General features: G+C 49.4%; 5 non-coding genes across 5 annotated transcripts; all 5 read left to right on the forward strand.

The window, feature by feature from the left end:
* Positions 1–3,252: 3,252 nt before the first annotated feature.
* On the forward strand, positions 3,253–3,325 carry TRNAI-GAU (transfer RNA isoleucine (anticodon GAU)). Its single transcript has one exon. It is a non-coding gene; the product is annotated as a tRNA-Ile (tRNA).
* An 875-nt stretch (positions 3,326–4,200) lies between these two features.
* Positions 4,201–4,273, forward strand: TRNAI-GAU (transfer RNA isoleucine (anticodon GAU)). The gene has a single exon. It is a non-coding gene; the product is annotated as a tRNA-Ile (tRNA).
* Positions 4,274–4,437: 164 nt separating this feature from the next.
* TRNAM-CAU (transfer RNA methionine (anticodon CAU)) lies at positions 4,438–4,510 on the forward strand. The gene has a single exon. It is a non-coding gene; the product is annotated as a tRNA-Met (tRNA).
* A 164-nt stretch (positions 4,511–4,674) lies between these two features.
* Positions 4,675–4,747, forward strand: TRNAM-CAU (transfer RNA methionine (anticodon CAU)). The gene has a single exon. It is a non-coding gene; the product is annotated as a tRNA-Met (tRNA).
* A 6,058-nt stretch (positions 4,748–10,805) lies between these two features.
* TRNAM-CAU (transfer RNA methionine (anticodon CAU)) lies at positions 10,806–10,878 on the forward strand. Its single transcript has one exon. It is a non-coding gene; the product is annotated as a tRNA-Met (tRNA).
* The last annotated feature ends 10,553 nt before the right edge of the window (positions 10,879–21,431 follow it).

The raw sequence follows: 21,431 nt of genomic DNA on the forward strand, positions 1-21,431 counted from the left end.
CCTCATTGTCATGTCCATCTGGTCGGCTCATTGTTTGTGATCTTTTGTTTTCGGGATTGGAATGGCGCGTAATATGCTTGTACGCACCGACTGTCACTGACGAAAGACGCATATTTTTCGAACAGCTAAAGCAGTATACCATATGTAATAGGCTCCTAATCATTATTGGCGATTTCAACTGCGTCCTTTCAGCCAAAGACAAAACTAGCGAACGACATTACAGGGATGCAAGTACGGCTGTCTTAAGCGATACAGTAAAAGAACATGGTTTGCAGGATGTGGCTGAATGTCTCGGTTGTGGCCGGACTATGCAGTACACCCACTTTCAGGCAGCCAGCCACGCCCGACTAGATAGGGCGTACGTGAGTGTTGAATTGGTACCGCTTTGCAAGGCATACCGTGTTAACGCCGTTTCATTTAGTGACCACTGCTTGGATAGCTTTGTAGTAGCTAGCACGAAAGAAACGAAATGGGCCTTCGAGTGGCAACTATGGAAATTGAATTCGAATCTGCTGAGTGATGAAAAATTTATGGAGGAAGTAATGACGGAAGTTGAAAAAATGAAAGTTCGCAGTAAAACGACGTTTAGAGAAAAATGGGAGAACTTCAAGCAGGTCGTTAAATTGAAGGCTTTGGAACGCTCGAGCGCTATAAGCAGAGAAAAAGGAGCGGAAGAAAAGCTCATGCGCATAAACCTGGAAAAATTGTTCCTCGAAGAATGTAGAATGCCCGGCATGTTTCTTGAAGATATTCGCGCGTTGAAAAGTAAAATTGAGCGGTGCGATGTCGAAAGATACCGCGGTGCTATGGTTCGGGCAAGAGCCGAGCGACTGATAGCGGCAGAAGCACCGTCAAAAAGGGCGTTGGGCTCGGAAAAGTGGCATGCGCGACGTAATCAGATAACAGAAATTGAACACGAGGGTGAAGTCAGCGATGTCGCCGATGTTATCGAGCGTGCTTTCTTTGAGCACTTCAATGGTTTATTCGCCGCCAGCTCAGTTGATGTCGATCGCTTTAAAAAAGATTTTTTACCGCTGATGCCAAAGCTTGACAATGATACAAAAGAAATATTGGAGGAACCCATTTCGGAAGAGGAAGTTAACAGTGCTATTGAAAGTATGCATCCCGGGAAATCGCCTGGCCCTGATGGTCTGACTTCCGCCTTTTATAAGTGTTTCAAGTTTGAAATAACACCAGTCTTAGCCGACGTTTATAATGAGGCATTCGAGCTGAAAATATTACCCCCGTCCTTTTCATCATCTCACACTGTTCTTATACCAAAACCGGAAGACCCCGTTGCACTGCGCAAAGTAAATTCTTACCGCCCAATCTGCCTCACTAAAGGAGATTACAAGATATTCATTAAAATCCTAGCTAAAAGGTTGCAAACAGTCATTACGGAGCTCGTGGGGCCGCATCAGACGTGTGGCATTAAAGGTCGAAGTATCCTCACGAATATACACGCAGCCCGGAGCATCCTCGAATGTTGCGACGCTATTGGTTCGCGAGTTGCAATGCTGCAAATCGACCTCGAGAAGGCTTTTGACAGGGTGCCTCATGAAATTCTGCTGTGCATCCTAGATTATGTGAATTTAGGGAAAATAATCAAAGAGGGGGTTGACATGTCGTACCGAGACTGCTCAACGCGGCTAATCGTTAACAAGGTGGTGGGGAAGCGCATCCCGGTCAAGCGTTCGGTCCGTCAGGGTTGTCCTCTCTCACCACTATTGTTTTGTTTGTACATAGAGTCCTTTTGTTTGAGTGTCATAGAGAATGACTGTGTCCATGGGTTTAAGCTGCACGAGGTTGAAGTCCGACTGTTGGCTTATGCAGACGATATTGCCATTTTTTGCGCGGACTCTGACAGCATAGCAGATGCTGTCAAATGCGTTACTAACTTCTGTGCTGCAAGTGGCAGCGCTGTAAATTGGGGAAAATGCCTTGGCTTTTGGCACGGTGACTGGGCAGAAACTCCAGACAGTTTTGCCAGCATACGGTTTGTTACGACACCGGTGAAATACTTGGGTGCCCCCCCTCGAATGCTACAAAGACAGCGACTCGTACTGGAGGAGCGAAGTGGATAACCTGCGGGAAAGAGTGAACAAGTGGAATGGCTGGAATTGGTTTATGTTTTCTAAAGCCACAATTTGCAACATATTCTTAGTGAGTAAAATTTGGTATATCTTACAAGTCTTACATTACTCAAGGGTAAACATCTAAAAATTTCACCGTGTGTTCGCTGTCTTTGTGTGGGAATTGTCTAGGGAAAGATCGAGTCGGACCAATTTATTTCTTCGAGTGCGAAATGGAGGACTGGGCTTGTCGCATTTGTTTTTAAGACAGGTAGTCAGTCGTTTTTGTTTCTTTAGAGACGTTGACAACCCATTCCTTCGCACTGTCTGTCAACTTCGCCTGGGGCAACACTTGCCTAACATCGTTGTATCAAACTGCAGCGTACCTGGTGGTGTTATGGCTTTCTCCGCGAAGTTGTACTTTCTTGTAGGTTTCTGTCAGTGCGGTTTTCAATTGAATATTTGAGTCAAGTCCGACGTAGAAAGTTGTACAAGGACCTATGTGATGTGTTTTTACCAGTGCCTTTGTATCGGTCCCTTTACAATGTATGCCATGGCCACACTGTACTAAAGCGCGTCAAGGCGATGAAAATATCGCCAGGTGCTAAGAATTTCTTTTTTAAATTACATACTGGTACGCTGACCGTCAAAACCTGGATGGCTGCAAAAGGGTTTTACGTTCCTTGGGGCACGCATTGCATAATATGCAGAAAAGAGGAGACAATTGAGCATGTATTCATTGACTGCTGGGATGCCGTCTTTCTTTGGGACGTGCTCCAGGGCACGATCAAAAAAGATTTTCCCATTGATGCACATGGCATCCGCTATTTGCAAATACAAACTGACGACGGTACCCCATATGATATGATAATGCTTATGGCTCTTCATAGCATTTGGAAATCCAGGATGGCAGCCATGCACTTTGATGTAGATGCACGAGCACCCACACAGTACTTCAAAGAGTATATAAGAAATTTTGTGGATGAACAAAAGTTGCAGGAATTCACCCCAGAATGGTTGCCGCGCGTTGAATTACTATCGACGATAAAAACATTTTAACAGATGCGTGGTCACATCATTTGAGCCACGGTTTTTACAATGTTTTGGATTGTGTTGTGTAATTATCTGTTAATAAGTGTACTGTTTACGTGAGCCGAAAACAGGCAATAAAGAAAAAAAAGCCTCGGTAGCGCAGTAGGCAGCGCGTCAGTCTGATAATCTGAATGTCGTGAGTTCAATACTCACCCGGGCCTATGTCGATGCAGTTTTTTTTGTTTGCTCATGAGAGTTTAATTAGGTCGTGAGGGGTGCACTGTCTGGAGCAGTAATAAATGACTGTTGCTCAGTTTTCTTACTTTTTCTACCTTTATTTTTGTGGGAACTAATGATACCGGTTGCGTTTCTAGTGACACCTGTCCGTCTCGGTAGTGCAGTACGCAGCGCGCCGGTCTCATAATCTGAAGGTCGTGAGTTCAATCCTCACCCGGGGCAAAGGTGCTGCAGATTTTTGTTTGCTTATGAGAGTTTAATTAGGTCGGGAGGGGTGCGCTGTCTGGAGCAGTAATGAATGACTGTTGCTCAGTTTTCTTACTTTTTCGACCTTTAATTTGTGGGAACTAATGATCCCGGTTGCGTCCCCCAGTGACACCTGTCCGCTTTGATAGCGCAGTAGGCAGCGCATCAGCCTCATAATCTGAAGGTCGTGAGTTCAATTCTCACCCGGGGCAAAGGCGGTGCAGATGTTTTGTTTGCTTATGAGAGTTTAATTGGGTCGTGAGGGGTGCGCTGTCTGGAGCAGTAATGAATGACTGTTGCTGAGTTTTCTTACTTTTTTTAGCTTTAACTTGTGGGAACTATTGATACCGGTTGTGTTTCCCAGTGACACCTGTCCTTCTTGGTAGCGCCGTAGGCAGCGTGTCAGTCTCATAACCTGAAGGTCGTAAATTCAATCCTCACCTGGGGCAAAGTTGGTGCAGATTTTTTGTTTGCTTATGAGAGTTTAATTGGGTCGTGAGGGGTGTGCTGTCTGGAGCCGTAATGAATGACTGTTTCTCGGTTTTTTTACTTTTTCGACCTTTAATTTGTGGGAACTAATGATCCCGGTTGCGTTTCCCAGTTACACCTGTCCGCCTCGGTAGCGCAGTAGGCAGCGCGTCAGTCTGATAATCTGAATGTCGCGAGTTCAATCCTCACCTGGGCCAAAGGCGGTGCAGTTTTTTTGTTTGCTTAAGAGAGTTTAATTAGGTCGGGAGGGGTGCGCTGTCTGGAGCAGTAATGAATGACTGTTGCTCGGTTTTCTTACTTTTTAGACCTTTAACTTGTGGGAACTATTGATACCGGCTGTGTTTCCCAGTCACACCTGGCCGCCTCGGTAGCACAGTAGGCAGCGCGTCAGTCTCATAATCTGAAGGTCGTGAGTTCGATCCTCACCCGGGGCAAACACGGTGCAGGTTTTTTGTTTGCTTAAGAGAGTTTAATTAGGTCGGGAGGGGTGCGCTGTCTGGAGCAGTAATGAATGACTGTTGCTCGGTTTTCTTACTTTTTCGACCTTTAACTTGTGGGAACTATTGATACCGGCTGTGTTTCCCAGTGACACCTGGCCGCCTCGGTAGCGCAGTAGGCAGCGCGTCAGTCTCATAATCTGAAGGTCGTGAGTTCGATCCTCACCCGGGGCAAAGACGGTGCAGGTTTTTTGTTTGCTTATGAGAGTTTAATTAGGTCGTGAGGAGTGTGCTGTCTGGAGCCGTAATGAATGACTGTTTCTCGGTTTTCTTACTTTTTCTACCTTTAATTTGTGGGAACTAATGATTTCGGTTGCGTTTCCCAGTAACAGCTGTCCGCCTCGATAGCGCAGTAGGATTTCACTTTCGGCCGCGATAGCGAGCGGACGCGTTTGGAATGGGCTCCGTTAGAGCGGTATCAGTGGCCGTGTCTGGCCGCGGAAACAGGGTGATAGCTGCCTCGGATAACGAGTATTGCGCTTTTCTGCCTAGTCTGCCTTCAGGACGTCTGGTTTTGAATACTGTTTTTGTGCATGCGGATGTGAGGGCACGGCCCTACCGTGTAGAAGACTTCAGGGATACGCTGAGTGATTTGAAACTGCTCTCCGAGGTTACGGCCTTGGGGGCGTATCAAATGAATCACGTTTGGGCCGTCACGTTCAAATGTGCCGAAGGTGCGAAGAGGCTGCTGGAAAAAGCGGAAGTGAAAGTGAAGGGCCAGCGTTGCCTCCTCATCGATCCATCGAACCAGGAGCTTAGGTTGATGCTGCACTGGCTCCTGCCTACCGTACCGGACGACGACGTGCGAGCGCCCCGCCGCGGTGGTCTAGTGGCTAAGGTACTCGGCTGCAGACCCGCAGGGCGCGGGTTCGAATCCCGGCTGCGGCGGCTGCATTTCCGATGGAGGCGGAAATGTTGTAGGCCCGTGTGCTCAGATTTGGGTGCACGTTAAAGAACCCCAGGTGGTCTAAATTTCCGGAGCCCTCCACTACGGCGTCTCTCATAATCAAATAGTGGTTTTGGGACGTTAAACCCCACATATCTATCAATCAATCGACGACGTGCGAGCGGCCTTCCGGAACTATGGCAGAGTGATGGACATTATCAAGGAACGGTGGAAGGTTAGTGGTGTGGCTGACAAAGCGTCAACGACGCGAAATGTGACGATGACACTTAAGGCGGGAGTCAAGCCAGAAGATTTACCCCATCAAATAAGGATTGCTGGTGAGCTGGCTCTTGTGGTGGTGCCGGGAAGGGCACCGCTATGCCTTCGTTGCCAGTGCACTGGATACATTCGTCGGGACTGTAAAGTACCACGGTGCACGTTGTGTCATCGCTTTGGGCACAACGAGTCGGAATGCGTGCGTACCTACGCCAGTGTTGCAGGGCCCGTGGGAAGCGACGACACTTCGGAGCTCCTAATGGACGAAGCAGATTCAGAGGCAGCAGTGAGAGTGGAGGCAGAAAGTGCCAAGATGGACAACGTGCCAGCTGAGCAAATCTCAGGTGAGAGTGCTCACGTAAAGTCTACGAACCTCAAAGCCGAAGATACATTGTTGGTGAAAAATGATTCCTCAGAAGCACTGCAGACGCAGGAGGACAAAAGCACCGTACCGTGACAGAGGAGGTCAACAGGGAAGTAGTGAAGGAAATGGACAATATCCAAGGAGGGCACCACGACGAATAAGCGATCACACGAAGGCGCCGAGGGAGAGAGCGAATCTACCGACCCAAGCAGTCGTGGTGAACCTCCAGCAAAAGCAACCCCTGTACGTCGACCGACAGTGCGGCCACGGCCGAACATCCCACAGGATCGGAGGCTGACGGCGACGACGATGCCGCCGCCACCGACACCGGTCACGTAGCAGTAAGCTGTGTAAGCCCCGACCTATGTGGCGGGCCCCAAGGTCATGTGTAGACAGGAGCATAAGCCCAAACTCTGGGTCTCTATTATAAATTATTCCAATGGCACTGCCCGATAAATTCTTGCGATTTGCTACAATCAATGTTCAAGGGCTTGCGGCGAGGAGAAAACAACGACAGTTGTGTAGACTGGTGATCGAACACAATTTAGACATCATTGCCATACAAGAAACAAAAATTGGAAGTGATGATGAGACTAAAAGTATGGTGCTACCTTTCATGTCAATGTACTACGCGGGTGTGAGTCACGCCATAGGGCAATCCGCGGGGTGCGTCCTTTTTGTGCGCCAACACCCGGGCCTTGAAGTGAGGGGCGTGAGGTCAGACTTGGCGGGGCGCATGGTTTTGTGTGATTTTCGTTATGGTTCAGTTGAATGGCGAGTGATATGCCTTTATGCTCCTAATTTGCTCGATGAACGAAGACATTTCTTCGAGAGTGTCAGAAATTACTGCAACGTCGAAAGGAACCTGGTACTGATGGGGGACTTTAATTGTGTACTGGCAGCGCGTGATAAATCAAGTGGTACAGCGTATAGAGACGCCAGCACGGCTGAGCTTCGCGAATTAATTGATGAATACGGGCTTGAGGACGTGGCAGACTGCTTGGAGTGCGACCGCATTGTGCGCTTCACGCATTTCCAAGCAGCCAGCCACGCCCGACTGGACAGAGTGTACGTTACAGCTGAATTGATAGCACTTGCGCAAGAATATCGTGTGCAGTCGGTATCATTCAGTGACCACTGTCTAGTCATGTTCGATGTTAATAACAAAGCGAAAAACCGAAATAAGTTTGCGTGGGAATTATGGAAACTTAATGCTAAAAATTGGGAGGATGATGTTTTCTGTGAGAAAGTGTTAGCCCTGGCCCTGCTCGAAGAGATAAAGAACCAGACAAACACAACAATATGTGAGAAATGGAAAACATTTAAGCAAACAGCTAAATTGAAGGCACTTGAACGAGCCAGCGCTTTAAAGCACGAAAAGAATAAGTATGAGGAAAACCTGCGGCAAAGCTTGCAAATGCTAACTTATGAAGAAAGCCTATCGCCTGGGACGTTCAAAGACGACATTAACACACTGAAGCAAAAACTTGAGCAGGCTGATATCGAACGCTATCGGGGGGCGTTGGTGCGAGCTAGAGTAGAAGCAACGATAACAGGCGAGGCGCCAACTAAAAGAGCCCTCGCAAAGGAAAAAAAGTGGGCCCGCCGGAAAGAGATTCACGAAGTAGAACAAGACGGTGTTATCTTATCTGAACAGAGCGGCATCGAACACGTGTTCACAGCGTTCTACAGAAAGCTGTTCGCGCGTTGCCCGGTGGACGCGGAAGGTTTCGAGACGGAATTCATGCCTTTAATGCCAAAGATTGACGATAGCTCAAAGGAAATGTTAGAGCGCCGTATTACGGCAGATGAGATTGCGGTGGCGATAGACGATTTGAAACGTGCGAAATCTCCCGGGCCCGACGGGCTAGGAGCCGATTTTTATAAGGCGTTCAAGTACGAAGTAGCCCCTATACTGGCTGCCATTTTAGACGATGCATATGAGCGCAAACGACTACCACCTTCATTCCTGTCCACACACACAGTTCTTATCCCGAAAACAGATGATCGCGACACATTAAAGTGGGTAACAGCATATCGCCCTATCAGCTTAGCGAACGTCGACTATAAGATATTCATGAAAGTGTTGGCTAAACGACTGCAAACAGTAGTGAAAGATATAGTTGGACTACACCAGACGTGCGGTAACAAGGAACGAACCATTTTCACGAACATTCATACGGCGAGAAGCATACTAGAGTGTTGTGACGTATTGTGCAAGAAGGTCGCAATGCTCCAGTTGGATCTGGAAAAGGCGTTCGACCGGGTACCGCACGACATACTATTTGCCATTCTGGAGTACGTGAACGTAGGATCTGTTATCATGGAAGGTGTCGCAATGGCGTACAGGGGTTGCACGACAAGGTTGATAATAAATAAGTCAGTAGGAGAGCTTATCGAAGTGCAGCGGTCGGTGCGCCAGGGGTGCCCACTATCGCCGTTACTTTTCGCTTTATATATTGAGCCCTTCTGCCTCACCGTTATACGGGCTAACTGTATCAATGGCTTTAAAATGCAGCAAGTGGAGGTAAAACTACTCGCTTATGCGGACGACATCGCGGTGTTTTGTGGGGACCACGCCAGTATCAGGAAAACTGTGGAAATTGTGAAGCGTTATTGTGTTACTAGTGGCAGTGCAGTTAACTGGGGCAAGAGCCTCGAAATCTGGCATGGAGCATGAACAATGAAACCCAGTTCCTTTGCCAACATTCAATGGATTTCCACTCCCACGAAATACCTAGATGTTCCTTTAGAGTTTTACCGGGACAGTGAACCATACTGGCAGAACCAAGTTGCGGAAATGCGTGGAAGGACTGAGAGGACAAAAGGCTCGGAATTGTCTATGTTTGCACGTACCACGGTGTGTAATGTGTTTTTCATTACTAAACTTTGGTATGTGTTGAGTGTTTTGCACTGCTCACGCATCAACATACAAAAGCTCCACAGAATTCTGGCTGTTTTTGTTTGGGGATCGAGTTGGGAGAGGACGAGCCGCACCAACTTGTTCCGACGTGTACGTGATGGAAGTCTTAGCCTGTCGCACTTATTCCTGAGGCAAATAGTGAACCGGTTCTGCTTCCTTAGGGATGTGAAGGACCCCTTTTTGCGCACTGTATTACAGCTCAGACTTTGCAAACTTGTGCCGGACTTTGTGGTATCCACCGAACGTATTGAAGGCGGGGTTTTCGGTTTTTTGAAGGAGGTTGGGATGGCTTATAAGTTCTTGCGTGCTCGATTCTCATGCGAATATCTGGCGGGAGTGAAACGAAGGAAGCTATACAAAGATCTTGTGGATATACTACTCCCCGTGCCTTTGTATCGCACAATATATAGTGCCAAGTCTGGAAGTGATGTCCTGAAGCTTGTCAAACATATGTATGCAGCTCCAGGAGCCAAGTCCCTTTTCTTCAGATTGCACACTGGGACACTAGAGGTAAAAACAAAGCTACAGGAAAAAGGAATGTATGTACCATGAGAGTGCATTGTTTTTTATGCAGAAAGCCCGAAACCTTTGAGCACGTCTTCTTAGAATGCTGGGAAGGCGTGTTCTTCTGGGATATATTACAAAGAACGCTAAAGAAAGACCTCCCTTTAGACCCACAAGGAATTCGTTACCTAACTGTGGACAACGAAGAAGGTGTCCCGTTTGATGCTGTTATGCTACTGGGTTTGCACTGCATATGGAAGGCCTGCATGGCCGCACGACATGTAGATATAGCTGCAAGATCGGCACAAGAGTACTTCCGCGAATCAGTGGGCAGGTTCCTGGAAGCACATAAATCTTTAGATCCGATACCTGAATGGGTATCGAGGATCGAGCCACTCATGAACATGAGACGATTTTAGCCGTTACACGCCAGCCAAAGTTTGGTGTCTCCTTTTACCCATGCCCATTTATGTATCTATGTCTTATGTGCATTGCAATATTACTTGTGATCCCTGACTGTATTTGTGTTTCTGTGTGTACGTCTAAGCAGGCAATAAAGAAAAAAAAAGCCTTGATAGCGCAGTAGGCAGCGCGTCAGTCTCATAATCTGAAGGTCGCGAGTTCAATCCACACCCGGGGCAAAGGCGGTGCAGATTTTTTGTTTGCTTATGAGAGTTTAATTAGGTCGTGAGGGGTGCACTGTCTGGAGCAGTAATGAATGACTGTTGCTCGGTTTTCTTACTTTTTCCACCTTTAATTTGTGGGAACTAATGATACCGGTTGCGTTTGCCAGTGACTCCTGTCTGCCTCGGTAGCGCAGTAGGCAGCGCGTCAGTCTCATAATCTGAAGGTCGTGAGTTCAATCCACACCCGGAGCCTAGGCGGTGCAGATTTATTGTTTGCTTATGAGAGTTTAATTAGGTCGTGAGGGGTGCACTGTCTGGAGCAGTAATGAATGACTGTTGCTCGGTTTTCTTACTTTTTCCACCTTTAATTTGTGGGAACTAATGATACCGGTTGCGTTTGCCAGTGACTCCTGTCCGCCTCGGTAGCGCAGTAGGCAGCGCGTCAGTCTCATGATCTGAAGGTCTTGAGTTCAATCCACACCCGGGGCAAAGGCGGTGCAGACTTTTTGTTTGCTTATGAGAGTTTAATTAGGCCGTGAGGGGTGCACTGTCTGGAGCAGTAATGAATGACTGTTGCTCGGTTTTCTTACTTTTTCCACCTTTAATTTGTGGGAACTAATGATACCGGTTGCGTTTGCCAGTGACTCCTGTCTGCCTCGGTAGCGCAGTAGGCAGCGCGTCGGTCTCATAATCTGAAGGTCGTGAGTTCCATCCTCACCCGGGGCAAAGGCGGTGTAGTTGTTTTGTTTGCTTATGAAAGTTTAATTAGGTCGTGAAGGGTGCGCTGTCTGGAGCAGTAGTGAATGACTGTTGCTGAGTTTTCTTACTTTTCTGACCTTTAATTTGTGGGAACTAATGTTACCGGTTGTGTTTCCCAGTGACACCTGTCCGCCTCGGTAGCGCAGTAGGCCTCGCGTCAGTCTCATCATCTGAAGGTCGTGAGCTCAATCCTCACCCGGCCCAATGGCGGTGCAGTTTTTTTTTCTTATGAGAGTTTAATTGGGTCGTGAGGGGTGCACTGTCTGGAGCAGTAATGAATGACTGTTGCTCGGTTTTCTTATTTTTTCGACCTTTAATTTGTGGGAACTAATGATACCGGTTGCGTTTCCCTGTGACGCCAGTCCGCCTCGGTAGCGCAGTAATCATTCCACTTCCGGCTTTCCAGCGATACGGTCACGGAATGTTCGGCCCCGAAGGAGCGGTTTCAGCGGCCCGAAGGGGCCGCGGTAACAAGGTTTTTGCGCCTAGTGCCGACGATTATCAGGTGATTCTGCCCAATCTGCCTTCCGGACGTATCGTGTCAAACACCGTTTTCATGCATGGTGATCCGATAGCCCGGCCTTACCGCGTCGAAGATTACCGGGACACTTTGGCCAAGCTTGGTGCGCTCGACAACGTTTTGGCATTGGAGGGGTATCAAATGAACAACGTATGGTCTGTGACACTGACGAGTGCTGAGGCTGCTCGGAAGTTGCTCTCAGCCGTCGATGTGAAGGTAAAAGATCGCCCATGTTTGCTCATTGACCCAACTAACCACGAGGTTCGCTTGAAGCTTCACTGGTTGCTGCACGGCGTGACCGATGAAGACGTGCGTGTTGCCTTGACTCACTTTGGGAAAGTATTCGAAGTGAAGCGGGAGAAGTGGCGAGCACCGGGCATCACTGAAAAGGGCTAAACGACGCGGTCTGTGGGACTAAAGCTGCACTCCGACGTCAAGGTGGATGACATTCCGCACCAGCTCAAGATTGCCGGAGAGTTGACTCTCGTTGTCGTTCCGGGCCGTGCACCGTTGTGCCTACGGTGCGAGAGTACCGGTCACATACGTCGCGACTGCCGAGTTCCCCGCTGCAGTCGTTGTCGCCGCTTCGGCCACGAAGACGACGACTGCGCGAAGACATATGCCAGTGTGACCGGACCAGCGCAGGAAAGTGACCGCACTGGAGCAGACTCGGAAGAAACAGCAGGAGTTAACCCAAACTCTGCTGTGGAAGATGGATCGTCATGCTGTCAAGAAGAGGGCGTTGGTGAAGCACTAGGTAAGCCTGACGCCGGGCTTCCATACGAAGGCGTAGGAGAAAGCAGTGAAAAGGTGGATGCAAGCAGCACCAGCGACAGGTTCCTTGGCTTCGCAGACGAGACCCCCTCCGAGGCGGAACCAATGACTGGGGTTGAAAGCGACAGTGGCACTGTGACGGTGAAGCGTCCCCGTGACGAAGGGAAAAAAAGACAAGGGCACCACTGCTGCCTCGCTGGACGAACCACCCGCCATAACGACTCCCGCTCGGCGGCCTCTCATTCGGCCACGGCCAAATATTTCGACGGAGCGCAAGACGGCGGAAACGCCGCCTTCGCCACCTTAAGGACTGTACTGGGACAAGGCGTTCAGCAGAAAATTGCTGTTGTAAGGTAAACGCCATGCTCCTGGGTTTTTAGTAGCCTTACAATGGTGCGAATCGAAAATTCAATCCCTGTGGCCACTTTAAATGTGCGTGGCCTGGCCTCACGGAGAAAACAATGTCAGCTTTATCGACTAGTAAGTGAACTCGACCTTGACATACTGGCAGTCCAAGAGACTAAAGTCCATGGCGACAATGAAACTGGGGGCATGGAGCGCCAATTCTTGCCGCGGTACTCTGCTATAGTTAGCCATGCCATAGGGACTTCTTCCGGCTGCGTGTTGTTCGTCAGACAGAGTCTGGGTGCTAAAATAGAAGCCCTAACGTCATGTTCGTCTGGTCGGCTCTTTGTTTGTGATCTTTTGTTTTCGGGTTTGGAATGGCGCGTAATATGCTTGTACGCACCGACTGTCACTCACGAAAGACGCATATTTTTCGAACAACTAAAGCAGTATACCAAATGTAATAGGCTTCTTATCATTATTGGCGATTTCAACTGCGTCCTTTCAGCCAAAGACAAAACTAGCGAACGACATTACAGGGATGGAAGTACCGCTGTCTTAAGCGATACAGTAAGAGAACATGGTTTGGAGGATGTGGCTGAATGTCTCGGTGGTGGCCGGACTATGCAGTACACCCACTTTCAGGCAGCCAGCCACGCCCGACTAGATAGGGCGTACGTGAGTGTTGAATTGGTACCAATTTGCAAGGCATACCGTGTTAACGCCGTTTCGTTTAGTGACCACTGCTTGGTTAGATTTGTAGTAGCTAGCACGAAAGAAACGAAAAGGGCCTTCGAGTGGCAACTATGGAAATGGAATGTGAATCTGCTTAGTGATGAAAAATTTATGGAGGAAGTATTGACGGAAGTTGAAGAAATGAAGGTTCGCAGTTAAAAGACGTTTAGAGAAAAATGAGAGAACTTGAAGCAGGTCGTTAAATTGTAGGCTTTGGAGCACTCGAGCGCTATAAACAGAGAAAAAGGAGCTGAAGAAAAGCACATGCGCAGAAACCTGGAAAAAGTGCTCCTCGAAGAATGTAGAATGCCCGGCATGTTTATTGAAGATATTCGTGCATTGAAATGTAAAATTTAGCTCTTCGATGTCGAAAAATACCGCGGTGCTATGGTTCGGGCAAGAGCCGAGCGACTGATAATGACAGAAGCACCGTCAAAAAGGGCGTTGGGCTCAGAAAAGTGGCATGCGTGACGTAATCAGATAACAGAAATTGAACACGATGGTGAAGTCAGCGATGTTACAGATGTTATCGAGCGTGCTTTCTTTGAGCACTTCAATGGTTTATTCGCCACCAGCTCAGTTGATGTCGATCGCTTTAAAAAATATTTTTCAACGCTGATGCCAAAGCATGACAATGGAATGGAATGAAAAAACGTTTTTTCAAAGCATGACAATAATACAAAAGAAATATTGGAGGAACCCATTTCGAAAGAGAAAGTTAACAGTGCTATTGAAAGTATGCATCCGGGGAAATTGCCTGGCCCTGATGGTCTAACTTCCGCCTTTTATAAGTGTTCCAAGTTAGAATAACACCAGTCTTAGCCGACGTTTATAATGAGGCGTTCGAGCTGAAAATATCACCCCCGTCCTTTTCATCATCACACACTGTTCTCATACCAAAATCGGAAGACCCCGTTGCACTGCGCAGAGTAACTTCTTACCGCCCAATCTGCCTCACTAATGGAGATTACAAGATATTCATGAAAATCCTAGCTAAAAGATTGAAAACAGTCATTACGGAGCTTGTGGGGCCGCATCAGACGTGCGGAATTAAAGGTCGAACTATCCTCACTAATATACACGCAGCTCGGAGCATCTTCGAATGTTGCGACGCTATTGGTGCGCGAGTGGCAATGCTGCAAATCGACCTCGAGAAGGCTTTCGACAGGGTGCCTCATGAAATTCTGCTGTGCATCCTAGATTATGTGAATTTAGGGAAAATTATCAGAGGGGGTTGCCATGACGTACCGAGACTGCTCAACGCGGCTAATCGTTAACAAGGTGGTGGGGAAGCGCATCCCAGTCAAGCGTTCGGTCCGTCACGGTTGTCCTCTCTCACTACTATTGTTTTGTTTGTACACAGAGTCCTTCTGTTTGAGTGTCATAGAAAATGACTGTGTCCGTAAGTTTAACCTGCACGAGGTTGAAGTCCGTCTGTTGGCTTATGTGGACGATATTGCCAATTTTTGCGCGGACTCTGACAGCAGAGCAGATGCTGTCAAATGCGTTACTAACTTCTGTGCTGCAAGTGGCAGTGCTGTAAACTGGAGAAAATGCCTTGGCCTTTGGCACGGTGACTGGGCAGAAACCCCAGATAGTTTTGCCAGCATAAGATTTGTTAAGACACCGGTGAAATACTTGGGTGCCCCCTCGAATGCTACAAAGACAGCGATTCGTACTGGAGGAGCCAAGTGGATAACCTGCAGGAAAGAGTGAACAAGTGGAATGGCTAAAATTGGTCTGTGTTTTCTAAAGCCGCAATTTGCAACATATTCTTAGTAAGATTAGGTATATCTTACAAGTCTTACATTCTTCAAGGGTAAACATCCAAAAGTTTCACCGTGTGTTTGCTGTCTTCGTGTGGCAATCGTCTAGGGAAAGATCAAGTCGGACCAATTCATTCCTTCGAGTGCAAAATGGAGGACTGGGCTTGTCGCATTTGTTTTTCAGACAGGTAGTCAATTGATTTTGTTTCTTCAGAGACGTCGACAGCCCATTCCTTCGCACTGTCTGTCAACTTCGCCTGGGGCAACACTTGCCTAACATGGTTGTTTCAACCTGCAGCGTACCTGGTGGTGTTTATGGCTTTCTCCGCGAAGTTGTACTTTCTTGTAGGTTTCTGTCAGTGCGGTTTTCACTTGAATACTTGAGTCAAGTCCGACGTAAGAAGTTATACAATGACTATGTGATGTATTTTTACCAGTGCCTTTGTATCTGTCCCTTCACATTGTATGCCATTGCCACACTGTACTAAAGCGCGTCAAGGCGATGAAAATACCGCCAGGTGCTAAAAATTACTTTTTTAAATTACATACCGGTACGCTGACCGTCAAAACCTGGATGGCTGCAAAGGGGTTTTACGTTCCTTGGGGCACGCATTGCATAATAAGCAGAAAGGAGGATACAATTGAGCATGTATTCCTTGACTGCTGAGATGCTGTCTTTCATTGGGACGTGCTCCAGTGCACGATCAAAAAAGATTTCCCCCTTGATGCACATGGCATCTGCTATTTGCAAATACAAAGTGACAACAGTACCCCATATGATATTGCCACCAGCACGTAGTGGGTCGACAGCAAGAGCGGCTCTCAATCTGGAGGAAAAAGATGATCGCGTGCTTTCTTGTCTGCTCGAGAGCCAGCCACGACTGACGCATGGTCCTAGAGCTAGCTACCCGGTCGTTCAATAAATCCCCCAGTACTTGTGACTCATCGTGACAAACTGGTGGAAGGTGCTGGGTAGCCTCACGGATGCTGCAGACCCCCCCAGGAAGCCGTAATACGAGTCCAGTGCCAGTCAACACTCCCGTGCATCGGACCAGCCGCCGAATCAGGGGATTGCCTCCGGAAGTCAACGATACTGCTCCCACCACGTCAACAAACATGACCAGCACTTCGGTACAAACCTTGGCAACCGGCACGGGAAGCACGTCGCCGAACCGCTTTACGTTGGAAAGCCCACGGGCACCGCCGACGTTCCATGGTACGGAGCGCGAAGACGTTGAGGACTGGTTGGCGGACTTCGAGCGCGTAGCCAACTTGAATCAGTGGGACGACGCGGCGAAACTGGGTCGTGTCTACTTCTATCTCGAAGACGGGGCTCGCACGTGGTATCAAAATCGGGAGGAGCAGCTGACGACGTGGCCCGAATTCTCTCGTAGACTTCTGCAGACATATGCCAGCACTGACCGCTAAGAAAGAGCTGAACGAGCTATTCTTGCCCGCGTCCAGTCGCCAAACGAAACTGTGACCGCGTACGTCGAAGACATGACGCGCCTCTTCCGACGGGCCGATTCAAGAATGACTGAGGACAAGAAGTTGCGTCACTTGATACGCGGTGTCAAGGACCAGCTTTTTGCCGGCCTCGTGCGAAGTCCTCCGAAGACGGTCGCGGAGTTCTTGTCCGAGGCCGTGACAATGGAAAAAATGCTGCAGCAGCGATCCAACCAATACGACAGGCAAGTCAGTGGCATGTCTACTGCCGACATTTTCACCGCCACTAGAACCAACAACGACTGTCTACGTGAACTCATCCGTGATATAGTACGTGAAGAGTTACAAAAGGCTGGTGTAACACCTCATCCTACAGTCACCTCTATTGCAACAGTGATCAAGGATGAGCTGCACCAGGCCCTCCGGGACACCTTGCCTCATGATACAGCTGTGCCAGCTCCTGCTGAATACCGCCGTGAGACAACCTACGCGGAAGCCTTGAAACGCCCTTCTGCAACGCCGCCATTATTCGTCCATCCTGTTCCTGCTGTTTCACTACAGTCAGCGCAGCACATACCGTACTACGAAGGCACGTACACGCCACCGCCCCTGCCCTTTGTCCCTGGTGCTTCTGTCGCCCATCGTTCAGTGCAACCAGTTCAGTACATCGACGATCGGCGCACGTCTCCTCGAAAGTCTGATGTTTGGCGCACACCTGATCGCCGGCCTCTGTGCTTTCACTGCGGAGAAGCTGATCACTTGTACCGCCAGTGCCCATATCGCCGTCTTGGGCTTCGCGGCTTCTCTGCGTACTCGCCGCCACCCCGTTACGGTCAGAGACCACGCGACATCCAAAACTACCTCTCCCAGCAGCATGCACCACCGTCTGCCGGGCGCCAGTCGCGCTCGCCATCACCGAGGCGATTTTCATCAACGCCCCAGCGGTATTCTACCGCACGATCTCCCAGCCCCCGCCGGGAAAACTAGCCGAAGCGACCTCTGGGGGCGGGGTCGCTGAACGTCGAAGCACTGAAGACCTCCTATTGACGCAGAACTGTACAGAAACTGGTCCGACATCACCTGCTGCTGCAAAGGATAGCCGGCTTTCACTCGACATTGCAGTAACAATTGATGGTTGTGTAGTTAATGCGTTAGTGGACACCGGCGCAGACTATTCCATACTGAGCGGGAAACTGACAACGCAGCAGAAGAAAGTAATCACACCATGGCATAACTCGCAGATTCGGACAGCTGGTGGCCATGTCGTTACTCCACTGGGTGCCTGCACAACTAGAGTACAGATTCAAGGGTACACATTCGTAGCAAGCTGCCTTGTTCTACGTGAATGCTCCCGTGACGTCATTCTGGGAGTTGATTTTCTACAGGAAAATGGAGCTATCATTGATCTGCAAGAGCGCCGCGTCACGTTCTCAGCCCAGCGAGCAATCAACGTGCAGGATGACGGAATGCGTGTCAACCTACTCCGTATTTCTGAACAGAGCGTGACGCTTCCTCCCCGAGCCAGTGTTCTAGTCGACGTAACATGCTGTGGTTTGAGCGATGGCGATGTGGTGGCCGAGACAAATTTAGAACACCTCCTGCAGGAAGGCATATGTGTAGCGAGAAGTGTAATACACGTTCGTGACGGCCGATCTGAATTGCTCGTTACCAACTTTAGCAACGAGCATCGACACCTTTTCCGTGGCACTTCGATAGCGTTTGCCCACGAAGTAGCAAACGTAACCAACTGTCTCACGTCAGAAGTAGTGGATAACGCAGACACATCAATGAGCAACATTGACATCAATCCTGATCTGTCCACCGATAACCAGACTGCGCTGCGAGCGCTCTTGTTCGAGTACAGGTCTTGCTTGGCAAGTTGCTCGAAGATCCGCCAGACGTCCATCACTCAACACAGGATCATCACGTACGAGGACGCACGCCCAATACACCAGTACCCCTACCGCGTCTCGGCTAAAGAACGTGAAGCGATACGTACGCAAGTTCGCGAGATGCTTGACGATGGCGTTATCGAACCATCCAACAGCCCGTGGTCATCTCCAGTCGTGCTTGTCAAAAAGAAGGACGGGTCGCTACGCTTCTGCGTCGATTACCGAAAGCTTAACAACGTGACCAAAAAGGATGTGTACCCGCTACCGCGTATCGACGATTCGCTAGATAGACTTCGTCGTGCCCATTATTTCACTTCTCTCGATCTCAAAAGCGGGTACTGGCAAATCGAGGTAGATCAGCGAGACCGCGAAAAGACAGCCTTCGTGACTCCAGACGGCCTATACCAATTTCGAGTACTCCCTTTCGGCTTGTGTTCAGCGCCGGCGACTTTCCAGCGAATGATGGACACTGTCCTCACAGGGCTGAAGTGGCAGACTTGTCTTGTCTACCTTGACGATGTGGTTGTCTTCTCTGCCACGTTCGAGCAGCACCTTCAGCGCCTGCGCAGCGTGCTGGAGGCTATCCGATCGGCGGACCTCAAACTAAAGCCACAGAAGTGCCACTTCGGCTATAAAGAACTAAAGTTTCTTGGACATGTAGTTAGCGCCGAAGGAATCCGTCCCGATACGGACAAGCTTGCCGCTGTTGCCGAATTACCAGCTCCTGTCGATAAGAAAGCCGTCCGGCGCTTCCTTGGTTTGTGCGCCTACTATCGCCGATTCATTCATGGCTTTTCACAGATAGCAGAACCTCTGACTCGTCTCACAAGGGACGACACACCGTTTGTCTGGGAAAACGAGCAACAAGCAGCTTTTGATGAGCTGCGACAGCGCATGCAATCAGCGCCCGTTCTCGCTCATTTCGACGATGATGCTGACACGGAGGTCCATACCGACGCTAGTAACATTGGGCTCGGTGCAGTGCTCGTTCAGCGTCAAGAAGACATCGAAAGAGTGATAGCCTACGCCAGCCGCTCTCTATCGCGTGCTGAGGCGAATTATTCCACTACGGAGAAAGAGTGCCTCGCAGTCGTGTGGGCAATCACCAAGTTCCGCCCGTACCTTTATGGTCGTCCCTTCAAGATAGTGACGGACCACCACGCCCTCTGCTAGTTGGCAAGCCTGCGCGACCCTTCAGGACGGCTAGCACGGTGGAGCTTGCGGCTGCAGGAATTTGACGTCACCATCGTCCATAAGTCCGGCCGTAAGCATGAAGACGCTGACACACTGTCACGCGCGCCCCTTCATGTCGTCAGTCAGGAAGCAGCGGAAGACGAAAGTTTCCTGGGCGCCATTAGCTCATCAGACTTGAGTAAACGGCAGCGGGATGACGCAGAGATTCGTCCGATCATCGATCATTTAGAGGGCCAGGACACAATCATACCACGTCATTTATTCCGCTCGTTGCCGTCGTTCTGCCTTCGAGATGGTGTGCTGTACAAGAAGAACGCTCGTTCGAACAACCGTGCCTACCTCCTGGTGGTTCCTCGAGACATGCGAGACGACGTCCTCTTCGCTTGCCATGACGAACCCACATCCGGTCATCTGGGCTACTCACGAACACTTGCCAGAGTGAGTGAGAGGTACTATTGGCCAGGACTTTCGGCAAGCGTCAAGAAGTACGTGAAGAGCTGTCGGGAATGTCAGCGCCGAAAGCAACCATCTGTTAAACCAGCTGGTTTGCTTCAGCCCATTGAAGCACCTTGCACGCCATTCGACCAAATCGGCATGGACATTCTCGGGCCATTTCCCCTGTCTGCGGACAGCAACAAATGGGTGATCGTCGCGACCGACTATTTGACACGCTACGCTGAAACCCAGGCGATCCCACGAGCCACGGCTTCTGAGGTAGCACAATTTTTCATGCGCCACATCGTGTTACGACACGGTGCTCCTTCCAGTGTAATAACGGACAGAGGGATGGCATTCACGGCGCAGCTTACGGACGAAGTTTTCAAACTGAGCAACACCAGACACCGAAGAACAACTGCGTACCACCCGCAAACCAACGGACTTACCGAGCGACTGAATAAGACCCTCGCAGACATGATCTCAATGTACATCGACGTACAGCACAAAACATGGGACCGGATCTTACCTTACGTGACCTTCGCGTATAATACCGCCGTGCAAGAGACCACGCGATTCACGCCATTTCGGCTTCTCTACGGCCGCGAAGTGCAGACCATGCTAGACTCTATGCTACCGTGTCAAGACGAAAACGAGTTGGCAACTGACGCCGAAGAATTCGCAGAGCGTGCTGAGGAAGCCCGGCAGCTCGCGCGACTGCACATCGGCCAGCAACAGCAGGCAGACGCACGACGCTATAATACCCGCCACAGAGAAGTGTTTTACAGCCCCGGAGATCAAGTTTGGGTGTGGACGCCCGTCCGCCGCCGTGGCCTTAGCGAAAAGTTGCTGAGCCGGTACTTTGGCCCATATAAAGTGTTACGCCGCGTCAGTGACGTGAACTACGAAGTGGTTCCGGACTCAACACCCCATGCACGGAGCAGGACACGGCTGAGGCCGGACGTCGTTCATGTGTTGCGCATGAAACCATTTATTGCGCGTTGCTCGTAACTTTTCCTTTACCGTAGCGCATTCTTTGTGTTTTTTGTTTATTTGTGTGAACTTGCTTTCTCGTTCATTGACGTTTCTTATATTGGCACGCTCTTCAATTTTTACTTTCACATTATCCGAATTTCCAATTACTTTTTCACGTGCCTATGTAGTAGCATCGCGGTGATGCTATGTACTTTTCTTTCCTCTTTTTGGGACTTGTTTTTTTTTTCTTTTCGAAAAGGGGGATAATGCCGCCAGCACGTAGTGGGTCGACAGCAAGAGCGGCTCTCAATCTGGAGGAAAAAGATGATCGCGTGCTTTCTTCTCTGCTCGAGAGCCAGCCACGACTGACGCATCGTCCTAGAGCTAGCTACCCGGTCGTTCAATAAATCCCCCAGTACTTGTGACTCATCGTGACAA

This window comes from Rhipicephalus microplus, chromosome 3, assembly GCF_043290135.1.
Source record: "Rhipicephalus microplus isolate Deutch F79 chromosome 3, USDA_Rmic, whole genome shotgun sequence".
Classification (NCBI taxonomy): Eukaryota; Metazoa; Arthropoda; class Arachnida; order Ixodida; family Ixodidae; genus Rhipicephalus; species Rhipicephalus microplus.